The sequence below is a fragment of the Haemaphysalis longicornis genome, unplaced genomic scaffold (genome assembly GCF_048455015.1).
Source record: "Haemaphysalis longicornis isolate Haplotype H1 unplaced genomic scaffold, Haemaphysalis longicornis Haplotype H1 scaffold_4, whole genome shotgun sequence".
Lineage (NCBI taxonomy): Eukaryota > Metazoa > Arthropoda > Arachnida > Ixodida > Ixodidae > Haemaphysalis > Haemaphysalis longicornis.
Genome location: NW_027526361.1, coordinates 66,479,808 through 66,504,859, shown reverse-complemented (window position 1 = coordinate 66,504,859; position 25,052 = coordinate 66,479,808).

The following is a 25,052-nucleotide window of genomic DNA, read 5'->3' as shown; positions in this document are numbered from 1 at the left end:
TTTTCTTAAAATTCCTGTTTTTTTATCTTTGTATCAGGTGCAGTTTTCTATACTGGAATGAAAGGGTTTATTTTGTGCCCACACCCTCGTTCAAGGAAAAACGTTTGTTTGAAGCCAAACAATGTTAGCGGCACGGATGCGTTGTGCATGGCAGTTTAATGGTGGAATATTTCTCGCTTGTTACTTTCGCACTAATCACCAGTAATATACGCCTCTATTCTTCAAAGAAAACTTCAATACCCTTAACACATCCGCACCACTTTGGTCAACCTTATCTTCGTGAGAAATATTTATCACCACTAGCTAGCTTTTCTAATACGAATGGTCCTCCTAGTTTTGTTAAACACACATATATGCTGATCAAAGTACATGGGCAGAAATGTTGAGACAGAATGAGTCTTCCCCGCACGGGGCACCTTGAGTAATCTTGGTGACGGTACTGGCGATACCGCGGACCCCGAGCCCCCAAACATAAGCTGGATCCAACCGTGGTGATGTGTTTTTAAGGTGAAGGGTAGAAACCTCTAACGGTGGCCGTCGGAGCCCAGGTCAAGCTCCGGCGGATGGGCTCCCTGTCTGTTTACCAGGCAGGGAGCTCCGGGACCTCCTCAGCTATCAGGGTAAGGTTGTGGAAGAAAGTACCCCCGTCTCCCTGCTTTTATACTATGCTTTATGGTATTGTCTAAACCCCCCCCCCCCCCCAACCGTGATCGGTCCCTGAAAAGGGGCCGCACCGAAGTATCCTTTCCTCCGTTGCCGTCGTTAACCTTTCCTGAACCGGACCATTTTTCTCGATTTCTTGTGATGGAATCCCTCAATCCAACCCACCCTCTTGCATCTCAGTCAGTCTTCTTGATCGCCAAGTATCTTGAAGCCATAGTAGGAAAATCGTATAAATGCAAAAAACAAAGGTCTGGTGAACTCTTAATTGAAATAAATGACAAGCAGCAGTCTGCAAAGCTTCTAGCTCAGACTAGACTGGCTGATCTTGACATACGGGTCACACCCCATCGGAGCCTCAACAGCTCGCAGGGTGTGATATCCGAGACAGACCTCCTGAACGAAACCGATGCGGATCTCCTTGCCGGCTTGAAGGATCAGGGCGTCACTGCCGTGAGACGCATCACCATCCGCAGAGACGACAAGGAGATTCCCACCAAACACATTATCTTGACTTTCGACCGCGCAATTCTTCCACAATACATAAATGCAGGTTTTATCCGTTGCTCCATCCGTCCGTACATCCCGAACCCGCGGCGCTGTTTTAAGTGCCAGCGGTTCGGGCATGGTACGAACTCTTGCCGTGGCCGAACGACGTGTGCAAAGTGCGCGGCGCACGATCATCCGAGCGAGAACTGCTCAGCCGAAACTCTCACTTGTGTAAACTGCGGGGGGCCGCATGCGGCATACTCCCGCAAGTGCGAAAAATTTCAACTAGAAAAGAAAATCATCAACATCAAAGTCACTGAAAACATCACCTTCCCAGAGGCGCGAAAGAGGTTCGCCTCTTTCCCCCTGGGGAGGTACGCCGACGCGGCTCGCCGGGGGGCGGAGCGGCGTCTCGTTTCCAAAGGAACCCAGTTCAGCGAGTCTGACCTGGTCCCTCGCCCGCCCCCCCCCCCCCCCCCCCTGGGTTGCCTCTGGCAGCCCAACCCGCCACCACGCCGCTTGCTGAGGCAGCAGCGGTTGTGGTGGCAACCTCTTCCGTCGGGACCGGTGCCGCTCCCGCCTCTGTCTCCCCGCCCTCCAGTGCGTTGGAGGGTACAGAGGTGATGGACACCACGGGCACCGCACCGGTTCCCACCGCCACCGCACCGCCTGTGCCACCTCTGGCGCCCCGGACGCCCTCGGCGGTGGCGGCTCAAACGAAGGGCTCCCGAGGGGGGGCCAAGTCCAGGGGGCCCGGTCCGTCGGGCACCCCTCGGACATCCGACGACGAGATGGATGTCGGGCCGTTCCTGCCTGCAACGCAGCGCAAGGAACGCGTCCCAACGCCAAAGTCTCCCGACAAGCCAAAAAAGGCGAGAGTCACAGCCCCGAAAGACGACACATAAACAAACACACACACTCCAGTAGCTCTCACACTAAATAATGGGAAGAGAAAACATAATTCAATGGAACTGTAGAGGCCTTCTTAAAAATCTTGACGATGTATACGAAATACTGCATGCTAATCAGCCAAGTGTGATGTGTCTTCAGAAGACGCATTTGAATTCCAAGCACACAAATTTCTTAAATAGGTACATGGTCTTCAGAAAGGACAGGGATGGCTGCACACACTCTTCGGGCGGTGTAGCCATAATAGCCCGGAAATCCCTAGCATGCCACCCTGTCGCTCTCAACACCGTCCTTGAGGCTGTAGCAATACGCACAATAATTTTTAATAGGTTGATAACGGTATGCTCCATATACATTCCTCCTGATGTCACACTTTTGAGCTCTGACTTCGAGGCGCTGGTCGACCAGCTGCCCGAACCGTACATCCTAACAGGCGACCTTAATGCACACAACTCTCTTTGGGGCTCCTCCAGAACGGATGCCCGAGGTCGCCTGTTGGAGAAGTTTCTTACATCCTCCGGAGCATGCCTTTTCAACAAAAAACAGCCTACATATCATAACTTAGGACACAATACATACTCTCATCTTGACTTGGCTATTGGTTCCGCAGTTCTCTTTCCATGTCTTGAGTGGGGTGTGGGCACGGACCCATATGGTAGTGACCATTTCCCCACTTCATTAACGTGTATAGGTATAGGCCCGAGCAGTCCATCTTCCCATAACAGGTTTAATGAATCCAAAGCAAACTGGAGTACATTCACAGAAACATCTAAACTACACCACACAACCATAAAACACCTACACGTGGAGGAAGCCGCCCAACTCGTCACGGCGCACATCCTCGACGCCGCCGAAAAGTCCATTCCCCAGGCCTCCAGTGGGTCCCGCAGCCCAAGGAGGCCCTGGTGGAACGAGGACTGCAGGCGGGCGCGAGAGGCCCAGAACAAGGCGTGGGGTGTCCTTCGCCGGTACCCCACGTCAGATAACATCATTTCTTTTAAACGGGCAAAGGCTTTTGGAAAGCGAGTGCGTCGTGAGGCGAAAAGGGAGAGTTGGCGCACCTTCCTCACTTCCATCAACTCGTACACTGACACACATAAAGTCTGGACACGAATACGAAAACTAAAAGGACAACAGACACACAGCCTGCCCCTGGTTAGTACAACAGGGGACACACTGGAAGACCAGGCTAACACACTTGCACAACACTTCGAACACGTGTCCAGTTCAGCACACTACACAAACACTTTCATGAAACACAAAACATCTGTAGAAAAGAAGTCCCTGCGTGATAACAACAAGTCGCACACTTCTTACAATTCTCCTTTTTCAATTCATGAGCTGAAGGTTGCTCTGAGCACATGTAAGCCTTCAGCTCCAGGTGCAGACAAAATCACATACACCATGATACAACACCTACACCCAGACACTCTTGAAACACTCCTACATCTATACAACAACATATGGCTTTCGGGGCACATTCCTCGCTCTTGGAGGGAGGCTATAGTAGTGGCTTTCCTGAAGGAAGGAAAGGACCCTTCCTCTCCCGCCAGTTATCGCCCCATTGCCCTGACAAGCTGCCTGTGCAAGCTCCTCGAGAAGATGATAAACAGGAGACTCGTGTACTTCTTAGAGTACAACGGTCTTCTCGAGAGCTGCCAGGCGGGCTTTAGGGCGGGGCGATCTACGAATGATCAACTCGTTGCGTTAGAGTCATATATTAAAGATGCTTTCCTGCATAAGCAGTACTGTATGACAGTATTCTTTGATCTTGAAAAGGCGTACGACACTGCTTGGCGGTACGGCATCCTCAGCGATTTGAAGTCCTTTGGTATGTCGGGTAACATGTGGAACACGCTTGCCAGTTACCTCTCTGAGAGAACGTTTCGCGTGCGAGTTGGAACTGCACTCTCTAGAGTTCATGTGCAGGAAAACGGTGTTCCGCAAGGTGGAGTTTTGAGTTGCACGTTGTTTATTGTAAAAATGAACTCTCTTCGGAAGGCTCTGCCACCAACCATTTCCTGCTCAATCTATGTAGACGACGTGCAATTATCCTTTAAGTCTTGTAACCTGTCTATCTGCGAGCGCCAAGTCCAGCTTGGTGTTAACAAGCTAGCTGGCTGGGCAGATAGCAACGGTTTTAAATTTAATCCAGTGAAGTGTACTTGTGTTTTGTTTTCGAAAAGGCGCGGCATTCGGCCGGATCCAGACATCAAACTCAATGGTGTCTCAATTCCAGTCAGAAATGAACACAAGTTTTTAGGTGTAGTCCTTGACGAAAAGCTCTCGTTCATTCAACACATAAAACAACTTAAACATAAATGCTTAAAGGCCATGAATATACTCAAAGTTCTCTCCCACTCTTCATATGGGGCTGACAAACAACTTCTTTTACGTGTTTTTACCAGCCTGATAGGTTCACGATTAGACTATGGAAGCGTTGTTTATGGGTCAGCAAGTAAGACATCCCTCAAAATGCTGGACCCAGTGCTTCATCTGGGGCTCCGGTTGGCATGTGGCGCCTTCCGGACTAGCCCGGTCGAAAGCCTCTATGTGGAGTGTAATAAGTGGAACCTACAACGTCAGCGAGCATACACAGATCTTCTTTTTGCTTTTAAAATTTCATCTATGCCACACCATCCTTTTAAATCGGCTTTTTATGATACGTCTCAGACTGCACTACTCCTAAACCGACCATCGTTCTCTGCGCCCTTCTCTTACAGAGTTAGAGAGGAAGCGTCAGAGCTTTCTGTCTCCTTTTTAGACACCATACAAAGTTCGCAAACAGATTTTATAGCACCATGGCATCTCCGCCCTGTATCATGCGACACATCCTTCACACATGTAGATAAAAACCGAGCTCCCACATGTGCAATTCTGCAGCACTTCTTGTATTTGCAGCAGAAGTATCAATTTTCTGAATTTTATACGGACGCCTCTAAAACTGCCACCTCTGTGTCCTGCGCGGCGCATGGGCCCGGCCTTAATGTCACTAGAACTCTTAACAGTAATAGCAGTGTCTTTACGGCAGAGGCTAATGGTGTACTTCTTGTTGTTAATCATATCCTTCAAAGTCACATCCCACAATCCATTATATATAGACTCCCTCAGTGTCGTGCGGGCGTTGTCGTCATCAACGTCTTCAAAAAATCACGTGGTAAATCTAATAGTCAAGGGTATTATGTCGGTGTATGTACGCAAATTTGAACTGGTTCTTTGCTGGGTCCCTGGCCACAGTGGTATAGCCGGGAACGAAGCAGCGGACCGAATGGCTGCTGCTGCTACACTCTCGAATACAGTAGACATAACCACATTACCCTACACCGACGGGAAACCACACATCAGACAACAACTTCGCAAAACATGGCAAACACACTGGAGTGAACAAACAGACAACAAGTTACACGTAATAAAACCACACTTGGGACCACACACCACCGACACACGCAATAGATACACTGAAGTCGCCTTGGCTAGATTACGGATAGGGCACACTCATGCAACGCACTCGCACCTTCTCACGGGGTCTCCAAGACCTCTGTGCAGCAGGTGCGGAGAGGCCCTATCCGTGATCCACATCCTCATACAATGTAAGGCACTCGACATTACACGACACAAACACTTCCCACAACTACACACGCGACATATTCCACCACACCCGTCATACTTCTTAGGAGATGAAGCCATGTTCTCTGTTCAGCGAACCTTAAGGTTCCTATCTGAAGTTCATTTCTTACAACTCATCTCTTATCACCCATAGTTTTACCCCTGGTCCTATACACCAGCCACCGTATTTATCTTTTAACCACTCACGTTCTTCACCCTGGCCCTTTACACCAGACGTGCTCATAGTATTTAACTGACTTTATCCGATTTCCCTCCTTATCAAATAACTTTGTATTTGGCGCTCTTTGCCCATGTCGGCCTTGCGCCATTAAACTTAAACCATCATCATCATCAGAATGAGTCTTGATCGCCGAAATTAACACCGTAAATCGTCCCGGAGCGTCACGAAGGGTCGGCGCACTCAATGGTGACGGAAGTACGACACAGTTGGGCGACCCGGTTAGACTAAACACACACACACACAAACTCCGGGCCAAGTCAGAATCTCGTTCACAATGTTGATGATGGAGTTAGTGATGTGCTAAGAGAACCTATCCCATACGTGATAATATCAGCATTCGCTACTAGACTGCCCTTATGAACCTAGATTAGCCAAGATGAAAAAAAAAATTGCACATTCGTATCAGAGACGCCTAGTTATCCAGAACTAATCACTTTAAACTCATTATTTCATATGGTAAGTGACCTTTCACAAAAATATGACATTACCTCTGAAATACCGCAATCCGAACCATGGTTTCGGTTTAACTTCAAATAAACACGAAATAAACGAATGCACAAAATATTTTTAGGTGATTACTCAAAAGAAAATGTGGTTGCGTGGAAAAAGGCCAACAGATGACTTCCTGAACATTAATTCTTAAGAGCAAACCACACCCTGTTTCGCGAAACCATGTCTAACCTAGAAAAAAAAAAGATCTTTCAACATCGCAAAAACAACGTGTTCATTAGAAGTTGGAAAAACTAAGCACAATTTTTAATAATCCCAGATTCACACCGCCTGGACCCATCATTACGCCCGATCTGCACTGCAAGATTCCCGACACCTACTTAACTCCTTCCACTTTTCAAAGCTGTCTACCAAACTTATTGTGTTAGTGAAAAATGCAAAGGAAAAGGAAGGCCAAACGCACTACCACAGCTGCACCCCGAATAGGCGTTCTAAAAAAACTTCTAGACTACCAAGCCCGTTGGCTAAGCTGCATGGAGGATATGCAAAGTGTTCGCCTAGTCGAGCTCGTGTTCAGTATTCGCCGGAAGACTTGGCTAAAAACTTGCCCGGAAAACAGCAAGTTTAGGGGCGCTGTCGACAACTGGAAATATTGACACCCATTTGGGCTAATTCGGTTACGTACAGAAATTCTTCCATACGCGCCCTCCAAGTTTCCAACTTTTCGACGACGCTGCAGAAACTTGAGGTTAGGAATTTGGCACACACGGGCACCGTCCCTAATGGAGTGCACGTGAAAGGTTAGTCCTTCTGGAGGGATTGCATACTCACGTTAATTACATAATTAAACGGATGCGTAAATACATCACTTAGTGAAGACGTTCTTTCCCTTTTGTTTGTACACGCTCGAGTGTACTTCTGTGAAAAGCCTTGTATATAGTTTTGCATAGTACACACGGTCGGAAATTTAACGCGTACTGTCTCAAGCGAAAAGCATGACACGCCAATTTCCTTGTTAGTGGCAGTGGCCCTCCAGAGAAGCTTTATTTTGTGTTTTTGGTTGTCGAGCCAGGGGCAGCGGTAAATTGTTGTACCGGTTGTAGTGGGTAAACTATTCACGTTTGATCAAAACTAGCGGTAAAATTCACTTACCCAAACTAAATTTAACGCGAGACAACTGCAGTATTGACCGTAGAAATAAATAGCGCCGCAACGCTATAGCATTGAGGTTTTCTATTCACGAATCGACGTGCCTCAAATACTGCTTGTCACATTTCCTACTTTCGAAGACATGAAGACAAGAGCTGTCAGCCAGGCATTTTTACTGTGCGACCTGTTAAGATCCGGTTTACCACACAACCCAAAAAAGGAATGAGGCAGAAACACTTAAGACCACCGGCGTGTAGGAACGCGAAAGCCGAGCAGCGGCGTCAGAGCACCACCGTGCTCTCCATCTGCGCATCTGCGGCCGCTGTGGTCGCGTGACGTGTGGTACCTTTCGGGTTGACCCCGACTACGACGACGGTGGTCACTTTACGGTTGCGCTGTTTGCGTTTTATTAGGCGTATAAGTATTCCGCCGTGTTAACCCGTTCCACTCAAAGAGTGCGCATAGGTTAGAGGGTTTTCGCATCCCTGTCGTTTCTCGACGTGCTGTTTGACCGAAAACCATGGCCAGATTTCATAAAGGTGTGTAGGGGAAAAAAATTACACAAGCGACGTGAGACAGACGCACAAATCACAAATGTGGAGCCCGAGGAGGGAACATTGTGACGGAAAGAGGCAGCTCAAGGTCCGTGATCCCCCATCAGTGAAAATAGAATACCATAGTCACTACGGTGTGGCCGATCGATTTTTACGCGGCGCCCATATCGGCAATTTTTCATGTAATTAGCAGAGTTTTAAACTAAAAGCAGCCACTTCGCACAACAAGGCAAATGAAGGAGATATAAAGGCTACACTGGAGATCTTGGTCGAACACGCCAAGGGGCTTCGATTACCTTCACGGCCAGCTGATACGAAACTGTGAACGCTAGTGCCCACGACACCATTTGTGCTAGCGCGCGCTTTTTTTGGCGAATTCGTCAGGGAAGGCATCACAACATGGTTTTCGTGATATTTTATTTGAGACACAAAACGTCACCTTTCTGTATGCTATATTCGGTTAAGATGTACTGCGATATTGATCTTTTCAAGAGGAAAGAGTAATTTCTGTGCCATGATGAAAACAGTTGAGCCCCTTGTTAAACTGAAAGGCGCCGTTAAAACACAGAGAAATAAATTAATTACGACATATTCATACTTTCGCGCTGCTCAATTTTTTTACGTTAGTTCTGGAAGCATGAAGTGCACTGAGAGTTGTGGCTCATTCTTACAACAAACGTGTTAAAGTTACTGGAAAACAACACAGCACGGAATATCTCTTGGCGTCATAGTAGTTTTAAACTACGACCCATTGCTCTTTTTGAATCTGGATGACCTTAATAAAATATAGATAAAATGTACACCACACACATTGTACATAATGCACATGTACTTAATTTTCTCAATTTAGTTATGGTAGTGGCTACAGCTTTGTGATTACTTGATACAACTTTGAAGAACAATAGCTTTATTCCAGCAGATAAACATAGATCTGTTTATTGCCTCTCGTAGAAGCTCAAGTACTTCTGCAGGAAGGAATTCCACAACCACGGCAACTTCACTTTAAGCTGCATAACAAATAAGTGAAATTCGCTGTAAATATACAGCAGACTTAGCTCGTATTTTCACATAGCTTATTGCGGGACAATTTCGATAAAGCAAGGGTGAAAGCCGTTTTCTTTAACCGCGAATAGTCCTCCCATCGATGCTTAAGTACTGACAGCAGACGAGAATTCTGTAACGTTTACAACTTCATTGTGAAATAATTAATAATGACAACCACTCGAAACTTGACCTTGTGATATTGTCGTCTTGCACCAAATTTTTATACAAATGTGTTTCTGAAAGGTGGGATAAAACAAGAGCTGGAGTTTTGTGTAAAGTATTCGCGATAGAGAACTCTTTGCCGGAAAACGTTTCTTGGCTTAGGAGAACAAAAGTGCACGAAACCACAGCCTTAAAGAGCTTCCCTATAAATAACTGCTGATCCGAAATGCATCACACAGGATGGAACATAGCGTCAGGTCAAATGCTGGGATCTAAATGGACGCCGATATATGAGCGTGACTTAGCACAGACCACAAGAACGGTGTAAAAATGCATAATAGCACCAGAACCTACTTTAGGCAAAGCGTGTGCATAATAACGGTAACTAACTAACTATCTAACTAACTAACCAACTAACCAACTAACTAACCAACTAACTAACTAACGAACCAACGAACCAACGAACCAACGAACGAACCAACCAACGAACGAACGAAATAACTATATAACTAACTAACTGACCGATTAACTAACTAATTACATCACTCGCTCGCTCACTCACTCACTTACTCTGCTGCGCGATAAGGAAGGCGTATTTCTTGTCATTTGCATTGTTCACTGTAAACAAGCGTTCGAACTGTTTTTTCCCGCACTTCGCATTATTTTTTTCGCTACTGAGCATGGACATTTAAAATCGAAGGATTGATTTGAACCTACAGACAGAGAGTAGTAGAGCTGGCGGCAGAGCCTGGTTTAAAATATTGAGTCTGCACTACACACAGGTAGAAAAAAAAAGGAAAGAGCCGACCAGCAACTGACAAAAAGCCGAATTCTGCTCTTGATGGGTGTACACGCATTCTGTCATGGAGTGCCTCAGTGGTTCCTAGCCCCGCTTTCCGTCTCCTGGGCTGCGTAGGTCTGCTGCGCTTTACTCTTTTCACCGTCGCTTATCACCTGTGCTGCGATTCACCAAACCCGTTGCTGTGCTTCTCGTTAGAGAGCCCCGTCATCGACAACGACGTCGACGACAAAGGTAAACAATGGGGCAAATCCCCGTCGCCTACCCAGCAGGTCGCCTTTCCGTATCTGCTTTCCCGAGCGCTTTCGTTTACCCCAGACAAAGCACACCTACCAGCTTCATCGACGCAGGAGGAAAAGGGTATACGAGCGTTATCGAGACCGCTTTCCCGCTTCTGCGTGCACCCTGGCGTGTTGAGCCTCACGCCCTATAAGGTCCCTGCAGGATGCGGATATCCTGGGGCATCACACGATGGTGTCCGCTCATGAAATTGATTCCAACACCCTCTTTCCTCTATTTTTGTCGTCTTTTCGCCGCCTGCTCTTTTCCACGCTTCTATAACTTTTTCTTCGTTGTTTTCATTACTGTTGTGTGCGTAAGTTAAAAAATGAATCAAGCCCATCCTTTATTTCTTTGCCCTCTCTTTCGGTTTGCTTCTCAGAGGAAAACAAAAGAAAGAATGACGGCGATATCGACTCCCAGTCATTAGAGACGTATTCCGCCCGCCTCATTGATCTTACGCCGTGCGGAAGGTGTCGAACCGGTATTACGAGTGCAAGAGTCCGACAATTCCTGGTCCTGCCTGAAGAGCGCCTTCATTACACAACGCCTGCTCGTTTCCTTACGCTCAAGTTTCCTTCAACACTCTCATTGTTGAAGTTATTTCCTTGCCGAACGTTTTTTTTTTTTTTTTTTGCAACTTTTCTTTTGTAATCGTTTAGTTGACAAACTCCCTAAAATATCAAAAAACAAAATGCGCATCATTGCATATTTTATTACCCACGTCCTGCCTATTCTCGTCACTTTGCACGCCACCTTTGTTATGCGCGCGTGTGTGTGCTGTATCTCCAACTGGCTGTTACTTGCGTGACTTCTGATACAACAATCTTCCAGAGGTGTCACGCAACCTCAGTGTACTAGTTCTCCAGCGCTCTTCTTCGGTGGCCTTCGGTATTCTGTGCATAAACGGAGCACACCCGCGTATTTCCACAGACATGCCAGTTCAGAGATGCCTGCCGCTTGGTTACCGGCAAGGAGTCCAATATGTTGACAGCTCGGAGACAGGTCACGCAGTTACTCAGACTTGTCATGTTTTGGAAACACCTTTTTTTTTCTTCTCTTACGCGTCCAATTCTCTGGATGGTTTGGTATAGGTTTTCCCTTGTCGAGTACACTGCCATTTTAGAAGTATAACGTCATTAACGTATAGCCAGCGAAGCGAATAGCCAGCAATGAAGTTGAAACGGGCCAGACGAACTACTCAACCTTATCAAATTTAGTAACGAATCAAATTTAGCAACCAACCAGCCAGCTGATTGACAGAGCCCCCACAAGCTTGTCAATCCTAATGAAGAATCTGGTTCACAGAGCAAGGGAAAGAAAGAGCTTGGAACAAGAATGGAAATGCTGGAGCAATGAGCCCATGCAATGAAAAGGGAGCCCTACACAAAGCACGAGGACCCGTTTCAATAGCAATTGAGATAAAAGATGCACTTATTTCAAGATAATTCGTCATGCTTTGACACTGACACCTCGCGAAGCACCTCTGCGCTCTCTTGTTCAAGAGATGCGTGTCGAAACAGTAATAGGTGCTGAGTACGACCATCTCTCAGCGGGGTGTAACATCATGCTCATCGTCCGTTACCATAAATTGACTATTAGACGGTCACCATATGAAGGTTACTTCACTAGAGGCAGCCTTGCGCCATTAAAGGGCGGTACTCAAATCTGCAAATCAATAGAACAGGGGTGCAAAATAGGTGTTAATCGAATTAAGTAATAAAATAAAGGTCCCCAGAACCGGCAGATCTATTTAACGGTTTCAGTGTCGCTTCAACTGACGCCATCTGGAAAACGATCTTCTCCACCTAAGAATGGCGCCTGCCCGTCTGTTCAGGCGGCGCAAGCTTACGAAAGAGGGGAGACCGCAAGGTTTGCGCGTCGGCTTCTCTCGCGGGAAAGACCCCGCACGCACTGGGAAATACAGCTAAAACTGGCTGAGAAAAGAAAGAAGGCTGCAGGCACACGAACACAAAGCGAACAAAAGACATTCCCAGTTGGCAACGAAAGTATTCACGGGATTAAAAAGCGGAAAAGGGCGTCAGGAAACAAAAGCCATCGTCGTATCAGCCACGGAAGTGTGGGTGGTGGCATCGAGGGATACGCCTGGCCCTGGCCCATTGTAGCAATAATGGACGGGAGGAACGTCGAGTCCGCTCTAAGTCTGTGCCAACACGCCTTCGTGAACCCCACCGCTGCGACCCACAAGGAAAAATAAAAAATAAGGCAAAGAAATGGTAAACTGCGCCACCTAGCCTGCAGGCTGCCAACGAAAGCCTGGGATGCAATTTTGAAAATAAGTGTATTTATCTTTACAGCAAGTGCGCGCATGTGCGAAATATTGCAGCTACATATTTTGTTTCCTGGCCGCCTGTGCTACGTATTCTTATACTGATGTGTCACAGGAGGGTATATTTTCCGGGCTCCATACCTGATGAGCTTTATGCCAAGCGCGCTGCAAGGCCGCTGCGCGCTCCATGGTTCACGATACGCATGCTTGCCGTCATGCACGTTGCCCATAGCTTTTACAGAAAGCACTAGCAAGCGTACCGCCCGTACTCAAAGCTGCGGTACGGGAGGAGAAAAATTTAGTTTAGTTTCGTACTTGCAATACACTAAATTAGGGAACAAAATAAAAAAAGGTGACTTGCTTTTTCTTCTGCAATACGGGAAAATAGGGAACCGCTATGCCAGAAACTCGAGGCAATGAGATACTCGTGCTGATTGGATTGCTCTAACACACGCGGAACGCACATGCTTTCAATTAAAATATAAGCTCGAGTGGTTGTTAAATAAGCGTCTAATCCCACAGAAAGGGGTCTTGTTTCAAATTAGGTCGTCTGTATAACAAATAAACATACCAAAGTTTGGTGAAAACTCTCAAAAAAGAAAAATTGGCTGCGTGTCTGCTCACTTGGCTGCAAATGCCTTCGAAGGACGATAGTCATCTGCTGCCTCTGTCACGTAAATGTCTCTCTTCTGTCTCCCGGCCAGCTCTCATGCTCTCCCCATCCATTTCCATCCTCTCACGATGAACACGAACGAGGTTTGCTCAAGTCAATTCAATTTACCTGCGTTTTAGTGCTGGCGCCATGACTGGAACTTTAAATTTCTGTTGAACTTGGTACACTGCTACGAGGTCCAGTCTTACGCGAGCTCTTTTTGTATTTTTGTGCCAAGATATTGTTTTCAATGGGTATTTTTTTTTATTTTCTACCACAAATATCAAGCACAACTGCGAATACCAGTTCTGCATTGATGTTTTAATTGACATATGCCCAACAATCTTGACAAGTATGAAGTGATTTCTGAGATATAGTGGTTCAGAAAGGTTTTGGTTATACAAATTTCTCGTTTAAGAATTGTTCTAACTTTTGGACAGATGGCTGAATCGAGGGACAGACAGACAGACAGACAGACAGACAGACAGACAGACAGACAGACAGACAGACAGACAGACAGACAGACAGACAAAATATTCGTGTTTGAGTATCCCAAAAAGGTCTCGTCTTCAAAAAAATGGGAAAAGCCTGCGCTCTGACTGTTCTGCCTCAAACTACGTAGAAAGGCAACAGCCTTCAAACGATCCTTCGCAGAAGAGCCCACTCAAACAGGCGCAAAGGAGGAGCCGCGTTTCGAAACCCCTTCGAAAAGTGAAAAAACTCTCGGGACACTTAAGTCGGCTTACCTGCTCGAAGGCTAAATCTGGTGTGCTATTCTGACGGGAAGCTTCTATATACACGTTCACACCTCATCAACAGCAGTCATGCTATTTTTTCTTAATCCATACTTCTCCGCCCACATTATGTTTTGCTAATCTATCTTAATCTAGCTTAGGACCCCTTAACCTACCATATTCGAACTTAATCAACGGTAATCCCATTTTAACATATTTAAATTCCCCTTAAACTACCTTAATTGATTTCAATCTCACGTTGATCCACTTTTTTATCTTAATCCACCTTAATTTACCTACATACCACCGTGAGAGTTATTAGTATTCATCAGGATCCAATGATTACTAAGGCCTTATAGGTCTTGTGAAAAGGTTGAACTAGAATGACCCCGGCGCCAACACGAACGGTACGAAACCTAAGGAAGACTAAGGGCGCACCAAATCATCTTCGCCATGTTTAACAGGGGATGAGGTCTTACAGAAATAATGAATTATTGAATAGTAAGTTAAAATAGTGTTGTTTAGTGTAGATTAAGAAGAACCAAGATGAATTGGCTTAGACTAAGATGAAATAAGCGGAAATAATGAGTGATTAGTGACTTCATATTGATGGTAGACAAGGTGAGTTCGATAGGAATTATGCTCGATTAAGTTAAAGTAAGATAGCTTAACGCAACATTAAGGAGATTTAAGAGCAACTGGGAAGTTAGAAGATAGATTAAGATAATTAAATATATTGTAATTTCACCCTGCCAATAAACCCCACTATAATATATACATTATCGTCCTCGTCATCAACGTCCGGGTTGTGTCCGCTGCACGATGAAGGCATCTCCCAAAGATTTCCGGCGATGTCTATCGAATGCTAGCTGAAACTGGTCTTTTCCCCAAATATTCGTAGTTGATTCGACCATTGAAGGTATATTAGGTAGGAGAAATGCGGGACTGCAGCGGATTCAATAAGCTGCTACACACTTATACATGGCGAAGGGAAGAAAGAAGGCGATGCAGTGCACAGAGCTCACAAAGGGCTGTTGGGTGAGGTGAGGTGCACTCCGCCATCATCGGCGCAGAAAACACGTAGCTGTCGACACGGAACAGACTCATCTAATCACCGATGCTAGCCGCTCTTATGAAGACATCATGCCACCCCCGTTATGTATGAAGGGGCTGTATCTGGTACGAGAAGAGAAAATGCCAGGAAATTTTTTTTTTCTCTGTCATAATTATTGATCCGGCCAAAGGAGGCCGGGGAACTTGAGTGCCGGGTTTTATAAGCGTTACTTGAGCGGACAAGGAAACGGGGAGTTTAGTTTGAAGTCTCTGTGAAGTAGGCTGTGAAGAAACGAAAGCGGCAGATAATGCAGGCTGCCTAAACAAGTTCGAACCAAGTTCGAACCAAGGCCTCTTCAAGTGTTCAGGACGCGGCTATATTAAAGCGCTGCTCACTGAAAAATCGTTCGGTCGTACGGCTGGCAATACCACTTCCTGCAAAAATACAATGCGTATCGGAGATCATGATTAGGCCACCCATCCTGCTTTTTTTCATTCTGGCGTCCCTACGTTGGCTGAGGCATTCATAGTAGAAAATCTTTTTTCCTCAGTTTGAAAGAAAAACAAATTATAAGGAAAAGTAGAGAACAGGAAGAAAAGTAAAGGGCAGGTATTGTGAGATATGTCGCAATTTATCGAAACCTAAGCATTGTTTTTGACAAGTCTCTACGCGCTTCATACTGGGTCGTTATTCTGATTCTCGCGCCACGTAGGCCGGTTGTTCCAAGGCGTGGGCTAACGGAAGCAATTGCTTTCGCCGAAACACATCAACGGCATTCGTTTCAAACCTATGAACCCGCTGGAATTTCGCGGGAATTTTGAAATTGTTTGTTTGATTACATTAGGCTCCTCATCTAGTTTATTCAATTAGAAACTGGACAGGAAAACAGTACAAGTGGAATATAGCACCCTCGCTGGAGAGGAGCTGGGCATGTGGTAATTTTGATCTTCCAAAAGTACTAGCGTCACTGCATTTTAAGGGCGAAGCACCTTAGGTGCTCGGGCTATCGGCGTCTTGTATCCTTGTTATCGTTCGCCGTCGTATTTTTATTTGGTCACGGTACTAAAATATCGGGAAACTCGTTTTCCAAGGCCTCCGGCTGTAACGTAACGCGTACTAAAAGAACACACCGGGACACTCGTTTTTTTGCTCGCGCTTGCTTGCTTGCCTGTTTGCTTGTTTCGACTTCGCTCCGTACTCGCTTTAACAATAAAATTTTCCGTTCTACAATTCAAATTTCATCTCTCCTTCTTCGTAACTGGGATGTCGCGTATATCAGCACGCGCCGTGTTGCAAGACAGGGACTTACAATCTTTCAATACACTTATACACTGCATGCTTCGCCCTGCCCAAGGTTTCACGTTAGTGGAGATGGCCCGGTTTTTAAACACTGCTCCGCACTTCTTCCTTCTGCATACCGCGAAATACCATACACGCTCTTTCTTGGGTTGACGTAGCCCGAGAACTATAGGGTATTCCTGGCATCAGGCTCTTCCCAGCACATACCAAGGGCATGGAGTTGCTTACAACTGATCCTCGTGCACATTGTTTGTTCATTTTAATATATCCTGAAGTGGCGGCGTGTTGCCGTACAAAGCACGAAGTCGGCTTCTTTTAGCGCAATCCTCGACTGGGGGTTTGTTTCCCCTCGTTCGTTCTATTTGCTGGTCTCGCATTATTGTCGCCTCTTTGGGAATCCCGCTGTCTACCGCAGCTGTAGTACCGCAGCTGTAGTATAGGGGTCCTTACAAATTTGTTAGTCACCTGCATTTGCCATTGTTCCTTGCCCCACTCGACGCTTGGTGGTTTCTGTGATCTTTAGTTGTCCACCTACGTTGAACACCGCAACAACTGTACATTCCTCTCAGGTTGTTTGATGCCCACTCAAGTCACGTGCGCGTGGTAAATAGGCATCTCCTCATCAGACATAGTAGGATGGAAGAGTGCTGTTTTCCCGGTGATCAATTTAGAGTTTTCTTTTCGTGCGCTTCACGGTGACAGATTTTTTTCTTCGCAGCGAGAAATGCATAGAATGTGCGCATTTACCGAAATTTTTATCGGCATCAAATGCAATTACAAAGCTAATTAGGGACCACCCAATTTTTATATGTCCTAAAAATTCTCCTAATTTATCAAAACTTTCCCGAAAAAAATCATCTTCTTCTAGCACGCGTCACGTAAGAGACATTTGCTGGGCACAAACAGCCGCAGCTTTAGCGGAATCGCCGTAGCCAGCGGGTTTCATCTCTACGAGTTTAAAAAAAAATGTCGCCACAGCCTTTTAGTTTATCTGAACGAAATTATTTCGAAGTGATCAGCGAGGTCATTTTTATTTCTCACTAATGAAATGCCATGTTATTATCGGTACTACACTCACAAAAATAATAAAAAGATAAGAGAGTCACTTTTTTTAAACTTGGAATTCAGAAATGTGAACCTTTTTTTTTATACCTAAGCGAGACCGCATTTTTACTAACTAGCAAGCCATGACTTTGGCATGCTTCTTACTTAACGAACGACACACGCCCTTCGGCTTATTTTACCAAAGCCTGAAAAGTAACCGGCAGTGACGTTGCACTCAACTCACCACGGAACCAAGGACACGGAGTTAATCGCGAGAGTTTAAGGTGCTCGCAAATAAAACACGTGTGCTGAGCCGCGCTTTAAAAATGCAAAGTCAAGCAAACTTCGTTTCTTTTTCCAGGAAGGGCTTATCCGGCTAAGCCTTTTGGCGAGCCAGTATCGTTACTTCCGACCCGCCCGACATGTGATCATTAGGATTATGAAAGCCACGTGTCTCTCAAAAGTCTCTTTTTGCCCTGAGACAGTCACATGGGGAGAGTCATTACGATTTATTTTACGTCAGCAGAAAGTTTACAATGAGTTTCTCGTTTGCCTTTTGCATCTTTTTCTCGGAATCCATTACAGCATGCAGATTCTTTACGCTAGAAGAAAGGAACGGAAGTCCGTTTTGTGCCACGAGCCGTACTTTGGGGCACTGCCCCCCGAAACGTTGTTATTGCGGACATTATACTGTCCTTGTCCGTTGATCATGATTCGAATTTAATCTGACGGACCCATCGGGAGCTCTCCCGCCGTCCAGAGAGAGCGCCATTAGCAGTTCATAGTTCTTATTCATGTACAGCGGTGGATTATATTTGAAAGTTTATTGTTTATCCAAAAAGTATTCATTCTTATAATGATGCTAGACGTAGTTCGCGTGAAAAACGGAATTGGGGGATAGAGAAAGAAGGAAAAAAATGAATAAAAACAAAAGCAGCTGTATGGGGGGAATCGAAACAATAAATAAAAAGAACGACATGCGCAAGCACAGAATATGTTGATTTTGTTTATGTTGTTGTAGTGGGTATTTTCGGCTGTGCTTACTTATGAAATAACAATTGGCGCCATCCGTAGATGTGTAATTTGACATTGATATATTTGGGCATAATTTCTCTATTGGAAACTGTGAAATCATGCGCAAAATTTGTAATTGAATTGTCTTCATTACACTCTCCGTTCGGGTGACCGGGCGGAAACCAACCTGAATTTTCGGGTTTAAGTACTAGAAGAACGGCAATATTTTTAAATTTTGCACTGTCTATGCACGGGTACGGAGCGACAGAAAACCAAAGATCGGCAGAGCGTGTGCGGAGGCATGTGACATGAAGTCGAGCTGGTGCCGGTGGCGCTGCCTTCGAGCAGCTGCCGGCCGAGTTGTTCTGGAAGCTGCGGCAGCGCGGCCCCGCGCCGCCTGGCCTGCTCGGAATCCCAGCGGAAAATGGGGTATGCAGCCAGTGCAGGCCGAGTAGGCGCATAAGAGGATGGAATGGGAATGGGAATGGGAATGACGACAACGAAATGCCGGTGCTAGGAGCGAGTGACAGGCGAGTGACAGGCCGCCAATGCCGCTACAAGTGTAAGAAAACGTCACCGCTAAGACAGTAAGAATAAATTGCATGGTTCGCACAGCGTGAGAATGGCGTGCGAGAAACCGTGTTTTGGGCCTTCAAAGCCGTGGCAAGGGGTGCGCATTGGGCTGAGGAGTCTCAAGTTCGCGTGCGGGGATATGTTCACATATACTCAACGATTCACGAATGAGTCTTTCATTGTATTTTAGATGCGAAGCATCTCATGCTCGGGGCTGTGTCCCTCCCTCTCTCCCTTGTCGTCGTCGTTGTCCGCCGTCCGCACACCCACTGGGCATGCCTGGCCAGCCACCGCTGATGATGATTGTGGCAGGATGCCCCTAGGGATTGGCCAACCAAAGAATCGATCACGAGATAGCTTCGCGTTCAACCACCATTGTCATCTTCCCGTAGGGGAACCCTGAGTACCACACCCCCACTGCGCATGCCTGGCCAGGCACCGCTGATGATGATTGTGGAAGGATGCCCCTAGGGATTGGCCAACGAAAAAATCCATCACGAGATAGCTTCGCGTTCAACCAGCGTCGTCATCTTTCCGTAGGGGAACCCTGAGTAGTATGCGAGGCATTCCTCCTCTCCTCTCCGACACTCCTCTCCTTTCCGGCATTCCTCCTCTCCTCTCCGAAGCTCCTCTCCTCACCGGGATTGCGCAACGAATGGCAACACCTGCGGCTCCACACGTGATAATGCCGAGCAGCTTAGGGTTAGAGACGCGACGGTAGCCGCTGCATACTCCGCTGGGGGCGCAACTGTAGCTCCGTGGTATAAATGACACGCGCGCGCGCTCCGCTCCCCTCATTCTCCCGCAACGCCGCAATCCAAATGAAAACTAATATGAAGTTGAGTCGACCCCATGGCTGCTTCGCATACTACTCAGGGTTCCCATACGGGAAGATGGTGAAATTTGTTTTTGTAAAAACAAATTTGTCGTGAAACTTTCGCTTAAAAAGAGTCATGCGTTTTGTTTGTCTACTTTCGGGAGCGCAATTATGGATTCCTGGTCAGCATAATGCGACGCGCCACGCATCGCCCCCACGTGAAGTTTGGCCCTCCATAACTGTACACCTACTTGCTCTCAACTGTACACATGTTCGTTTTCTCGACCAAGACGACAAGCATAGTTTGCCTAGTTGGCAAGGATTTTGCTTGCAATGTTGCTTGCTACAAAATATTGCTAAGTATTGCTAAACAATATTGACATGTATGAACCCTCCCCGACAAATTTGTATTGTTTGAAGGGGTGTTGCCTATATATACTTGGTCTTCACCTGCGCTAATGGTCAATACACATCAACCACGCTAGTTAGTTTGAAGACTACAAGTATCCGTGCAGCTCGCGAACCGTGGATGGAAATGTAGTCTTAAACCGTTGAAACCCCGAGTGTACTAGAAGAAGAAGGCCAATGAGTAACAAAGCTTGACGAACTTCGGCCCAGGCTTTTGAAAGCTCCAACCCGTCTTTCAAACAATAGAACACAACCCGTTCATAAGCGTGGTAAATGCTAAAACAAAGGACGTTGAACTTCCCTTTTCTGTTCCTTCAAGTTGTTACGTATGGGCCCGCCGACGGGGTTTCTTTCATCACTCCTCAGCTGTGAGGCGAAGCCACTACGTGCGCCTTTCAAACAAGTCCCACCGTGTCGGTGACTCAGGTTTTCACGTTTCGACAAGCTTGGGTCAGACGCCTCGCTTTTGGCGCGCTTCAAACTGCGGCTGTTGCCAGCGGCACGTCGAGACGCGCCCCAAGGACACAGAGGCGCCGCGATCGCAGCGGAGTCCTCCTCTCTCCCCTCTCTCGGACTCAACGTGCGCCGATGCTACCGACTGTTTGCGAACTCTGGAAAGAGCGTTGTGTGTGTCTGTGACGTTCGTGGCGTGTGCACATTCTAGAGGGAACGCTGTTTTGACCGTCACCGCTTTTGGGTATAAATATAGCCGCCCAAGCGCTGTAGATCCATTCCTGTTTGAGCAGAGAATCCAGGCTGTCACTCTGCTCGAGACCTGTACTGTTACCTCGCCCGTCAGGGCATTGTTCTTTGGCTTCGGCTCACCTCTCGCTATGAAGTAAACAGTTACGTTAGCCTATGGCGTCTGGACTTCTTCACGGCTGCAACAGCGGCTGGCCGCTCGCTTTACATCACGCTGCCACACGTATGTCGGAGGCGACGGAGCTCGGCTCAGGTCGGCCCACCCGGTCGCAATAAAACCCAAATCCCATTGGCTTCGCAAGATGTGAGGCGGCAAAGACACTTCGAGCATTCGTCGTCCTTGTTCTCTTCCTCGCCTTTCTTCCTGAAACGCTTCGCACCATACGACTTAAGCCGCGAATTAGTGAAAACAAACGTTTATGAACAAAAATAAAAAAGAATATTGCTGAAATTAAGTGCACTTGTGAAATGCTTTCTATTTTGTTACGAGATTCAATATCTATGATTTTTATTCGGTGCTACCGTACCATCGCATAAATCCCTGTACTGGTAACTACTCCCGCACTAGCGAGGGGCCGCACTGCCTTTTGTAAATTGGCAGAATTTAGCATATATGTGGCAGCGATTGGTCGTCATCCGCTCAAATGAGGCGGTGACGTTTATTTCTCAAGAGCGAAGCGAAGGAATGCAGTGGTGGCCTCATGCCAGCGACGCATAAAAGGCAAGCTTTGAGCCAGGCCCATTCCTCAAAGGGTTGACGTGCCGCTGCGATCGGATATTTCCGTGCCGCTAAGGCCTGCATATTTATCAGGATTTCTTGTGGGCGTACAGTCCCATTCACCACATCGAATACACGTATGTGTGCGCCCGTAAGGCTCTTTCAACGGTTAACCACGAGACAACTCATTACGGTTGCAAACTGAGGTCTAGACTGACACTCTGGCCCGCAGACTTTCATGCTCAAGGAGGATTTTGCTTTACTTGTTACTTTTGTGTGCGTATTCGACCTTTGGGTGAGGGTCTTTTTTCTGCGAAATATTTTAATAAGCCTCTTGGCATCTATTACACTAGTTCCAGCCATCGTTAGCAGCTCTTTTAAACTTGCTGCCTGGTTTGCGACTTAAATCAGTAAATTAATTTGGTGACACGTCACAAATCGCGAATTGTAAAACTGAGTTAGCAAAGCCCGTTTAAGTTCGTTTATAAAGAAAACAGCAAGAGCAGATATGTATAAAATATAAAATAAATGCTTGCGTACTCCTTTTGAGCACATATTTTTATTTTACGGGCGCATGCAAACTTGAAACATTTGGAAATAACTTATCTTAGGTCCATCTTCTCATTACTAAAACATTCTCCATTCAGAAAGCCTAACCTTTCTTTCAGTTTTGATTACCACCTAATATGTGTCATTCTTTCACAAGTACCGTCAAAACGTCTTACGCGGGTGAACGCGAGAGCAACCATCATTTTTTACCGTGGTTGTATACATACCCGACAACAACAGTCAGAGGTCAGAGTTTACTGACGCAATCCACTAGGTGACCATGTCCAACACCTGCGGCATTGATCCCAGTGTGGAGAAAACGTCTCGCCAGGTGGCAGGATACTTCTTCCTGTGTCGACTTTGTAAGAGGCCCTTGCCGGCATTTAGGGATATGCTCTTTATCGTCAAGGGAAAATGGAACAAAACAAGGCGGGGAAAATACCGCTTCCAAATTTTTATGTTAAACTCAGAAACCATCATTTTCAAACAAATAAAAATGGAAATAACTCTCAATCGTCCGATTTTTCAGTTAACCTCAAATGTCACTTTGCCCTATTTGCATCTTTAAGCAGGGAGAACAAGCCCTGCAGCCGTCAGTCTTTATTAGAGTTCGCTGAAGTGTCCCGCAATTTTCTGAAGCACTTGAGAGAGGCGCCTGCTTTGTAAAATACGCATTACCCACACAGATAAACGCCACGCGATTCCGGTGAGCCTCTATGCGTTAAGGTAAGCTCTGTGTGTTAACTGCACGCGAATAAACACGAAAAAGCCGGCGCTGCGTAGCATACACGGAAGGTCCTACAACGAATGAACAACTTCGCTTAACTGTCATTAATGTCGCGTCATTACCATCGTACAACTTACCGCTCCAAAGCTACATTCATGACGTGTCATTGCGCCTCTTTACCGTACACTTGGTTCTTGCCCAGAGATTGAAAGTTCAGCTGCATGCTGCTTATGCTGAGCTTCTAGCCTATGAAAAACAAACGAATTACGCTACGCATGCCATTTAGGCGAAGGTTGTTTTGAACCTCGTAGCATAAAGTATGCTATGTACCTTTTATGCGGCGCCCCTGGTTTGACATTGAGGGGTAAGTATCTAAGGGTTCTTGAATTTCTTTCCATCAACACTACATTTTACTCTCTACGCAGCTCTGAGTGATGTTCCAAAATCACCAAACCCCTTTTAATGTGCAACGCACTTTCGATGTTTAACCAACTTTAAAAATACTTCCAATGCCAATCTGCTTTGCGTACCAACCCACTCACAACACTGGGTCATATCCTGGGATCAATCGCTTAAAGCTATATGCAGGGATTATTTGCAATTAATTATCTAACTCGTGAAGTACTGTCCTTATCATTAAAGTGCCAATAAAGCACGTATAGGTGCCAACGAGGGGCATCTACTGCAGTATTTTCGGGGATGAACTAATTGTGTATTTTATTATTCTTATTCACAAAGAAACCCCGCGAAATAACAAAAACACCTCGTGACGGCGCTCCCACCCCCAATCCTAAAGCAGCGCCCTCAAATAAGCTGATTAAAACCAGCTGCTATGCTTGTCAGATGACCGAAGAGACAGCGTATCACCATGATAATGGCATCCGTGAAAGGAGCAGCAATAGCAAGCTTCGCGGGGCGCGTGTGGCTGATAGGGTACAAACTCGGTCACGAGTTCTTTTTACTTTCTTTTCTTTTATTTTTGTTTTGGCTAACTCAGAGGCAGCCTGTTCAAGGGCACTGCTTTAAGTTGCGGGAGGGAGCACCGTCCCGTGGTATTTTTTCATATTTCGCAGAGTTTCTTTGTCAGTAACAATAAATGAGTACGCAATAAGTTCGTCGCTGAAAATACCGCAGTTAGATGCCTCTCGTGGGTACCTACAAGTCTGTAATTGCCACTTTAGGGATTAGGACAGTATTTCTCGTGTTAGATAATTATGTATAATTATATAATTAAGTCTCATTAACAAGAGCATTACCGGCCGCTGCACCAGTGTACTTACTGGAAACATTATGCACTGGGTTTTCTTTGAGCAACGCCATTGCTGTTTTTAGATGCGACCTTGGCGCGGCAGCTGTGCGCTCCGCCGCTCTCACCGCAGCGCCATCTGTGCGTCAGCGCGGTCAGCTCACTCCCGTCGCCATGCCAGCTGTGCGTTAGCGCGCAGCTTGCGATCGCGCTTGCGCTCGGTTAACACATGCGGATGCGCTGCTATGCGCTGCTATGCGCTGCTCTCTCTCGTTCCGCTGCATATAAACGCAGTAAGTGCGCCGCTCCGCTCAGTCGTTCCGCCGCCGGCGTTCCGATGACATCGCCCGATGATTTGAATAACGCAACGGCAACCCCCCATGCGTCGCATCTACCCCATGGTTCCCCTCGCGGAAAGATGGTGTAAATTTTTTTCTTAAATCTTGGTGCATGATAGTTGGTACTGTCTGTATAAGCTTTATAGTAGCGTGGGCATTATTTTTACTAAAAACAATGATGGCCGTTATTTTCCTAGTTACGGTAGTACCGGCCCTCTATGAACAGCGAACAAGTGATGAATTACTTCTGCCAGTAGCGGCAGGTCCCCATCCCCTGTAAAGGGTGCACTGCCTCATAAATGGTAATACTGTGGCAGAGCAAGTTGTAGAGGGAAGTGACAGGACAACCTCTTATTGAAATATTCTAAAACGTGCTTCCGACATTCCAAAATTTGGAGGAGGAGGGCAGTGATTGGCGGCTCATTAACAGCGGTGCTGTTTTACAAGCCGTAAGTTCGGTGTTCCAGGAAAAAATGCTGAGAAAATGCGGAGCGCTCGTGATCGTGTGCCTCACGGCGACCGCCGAGCGATCCCGGCACGAGCAG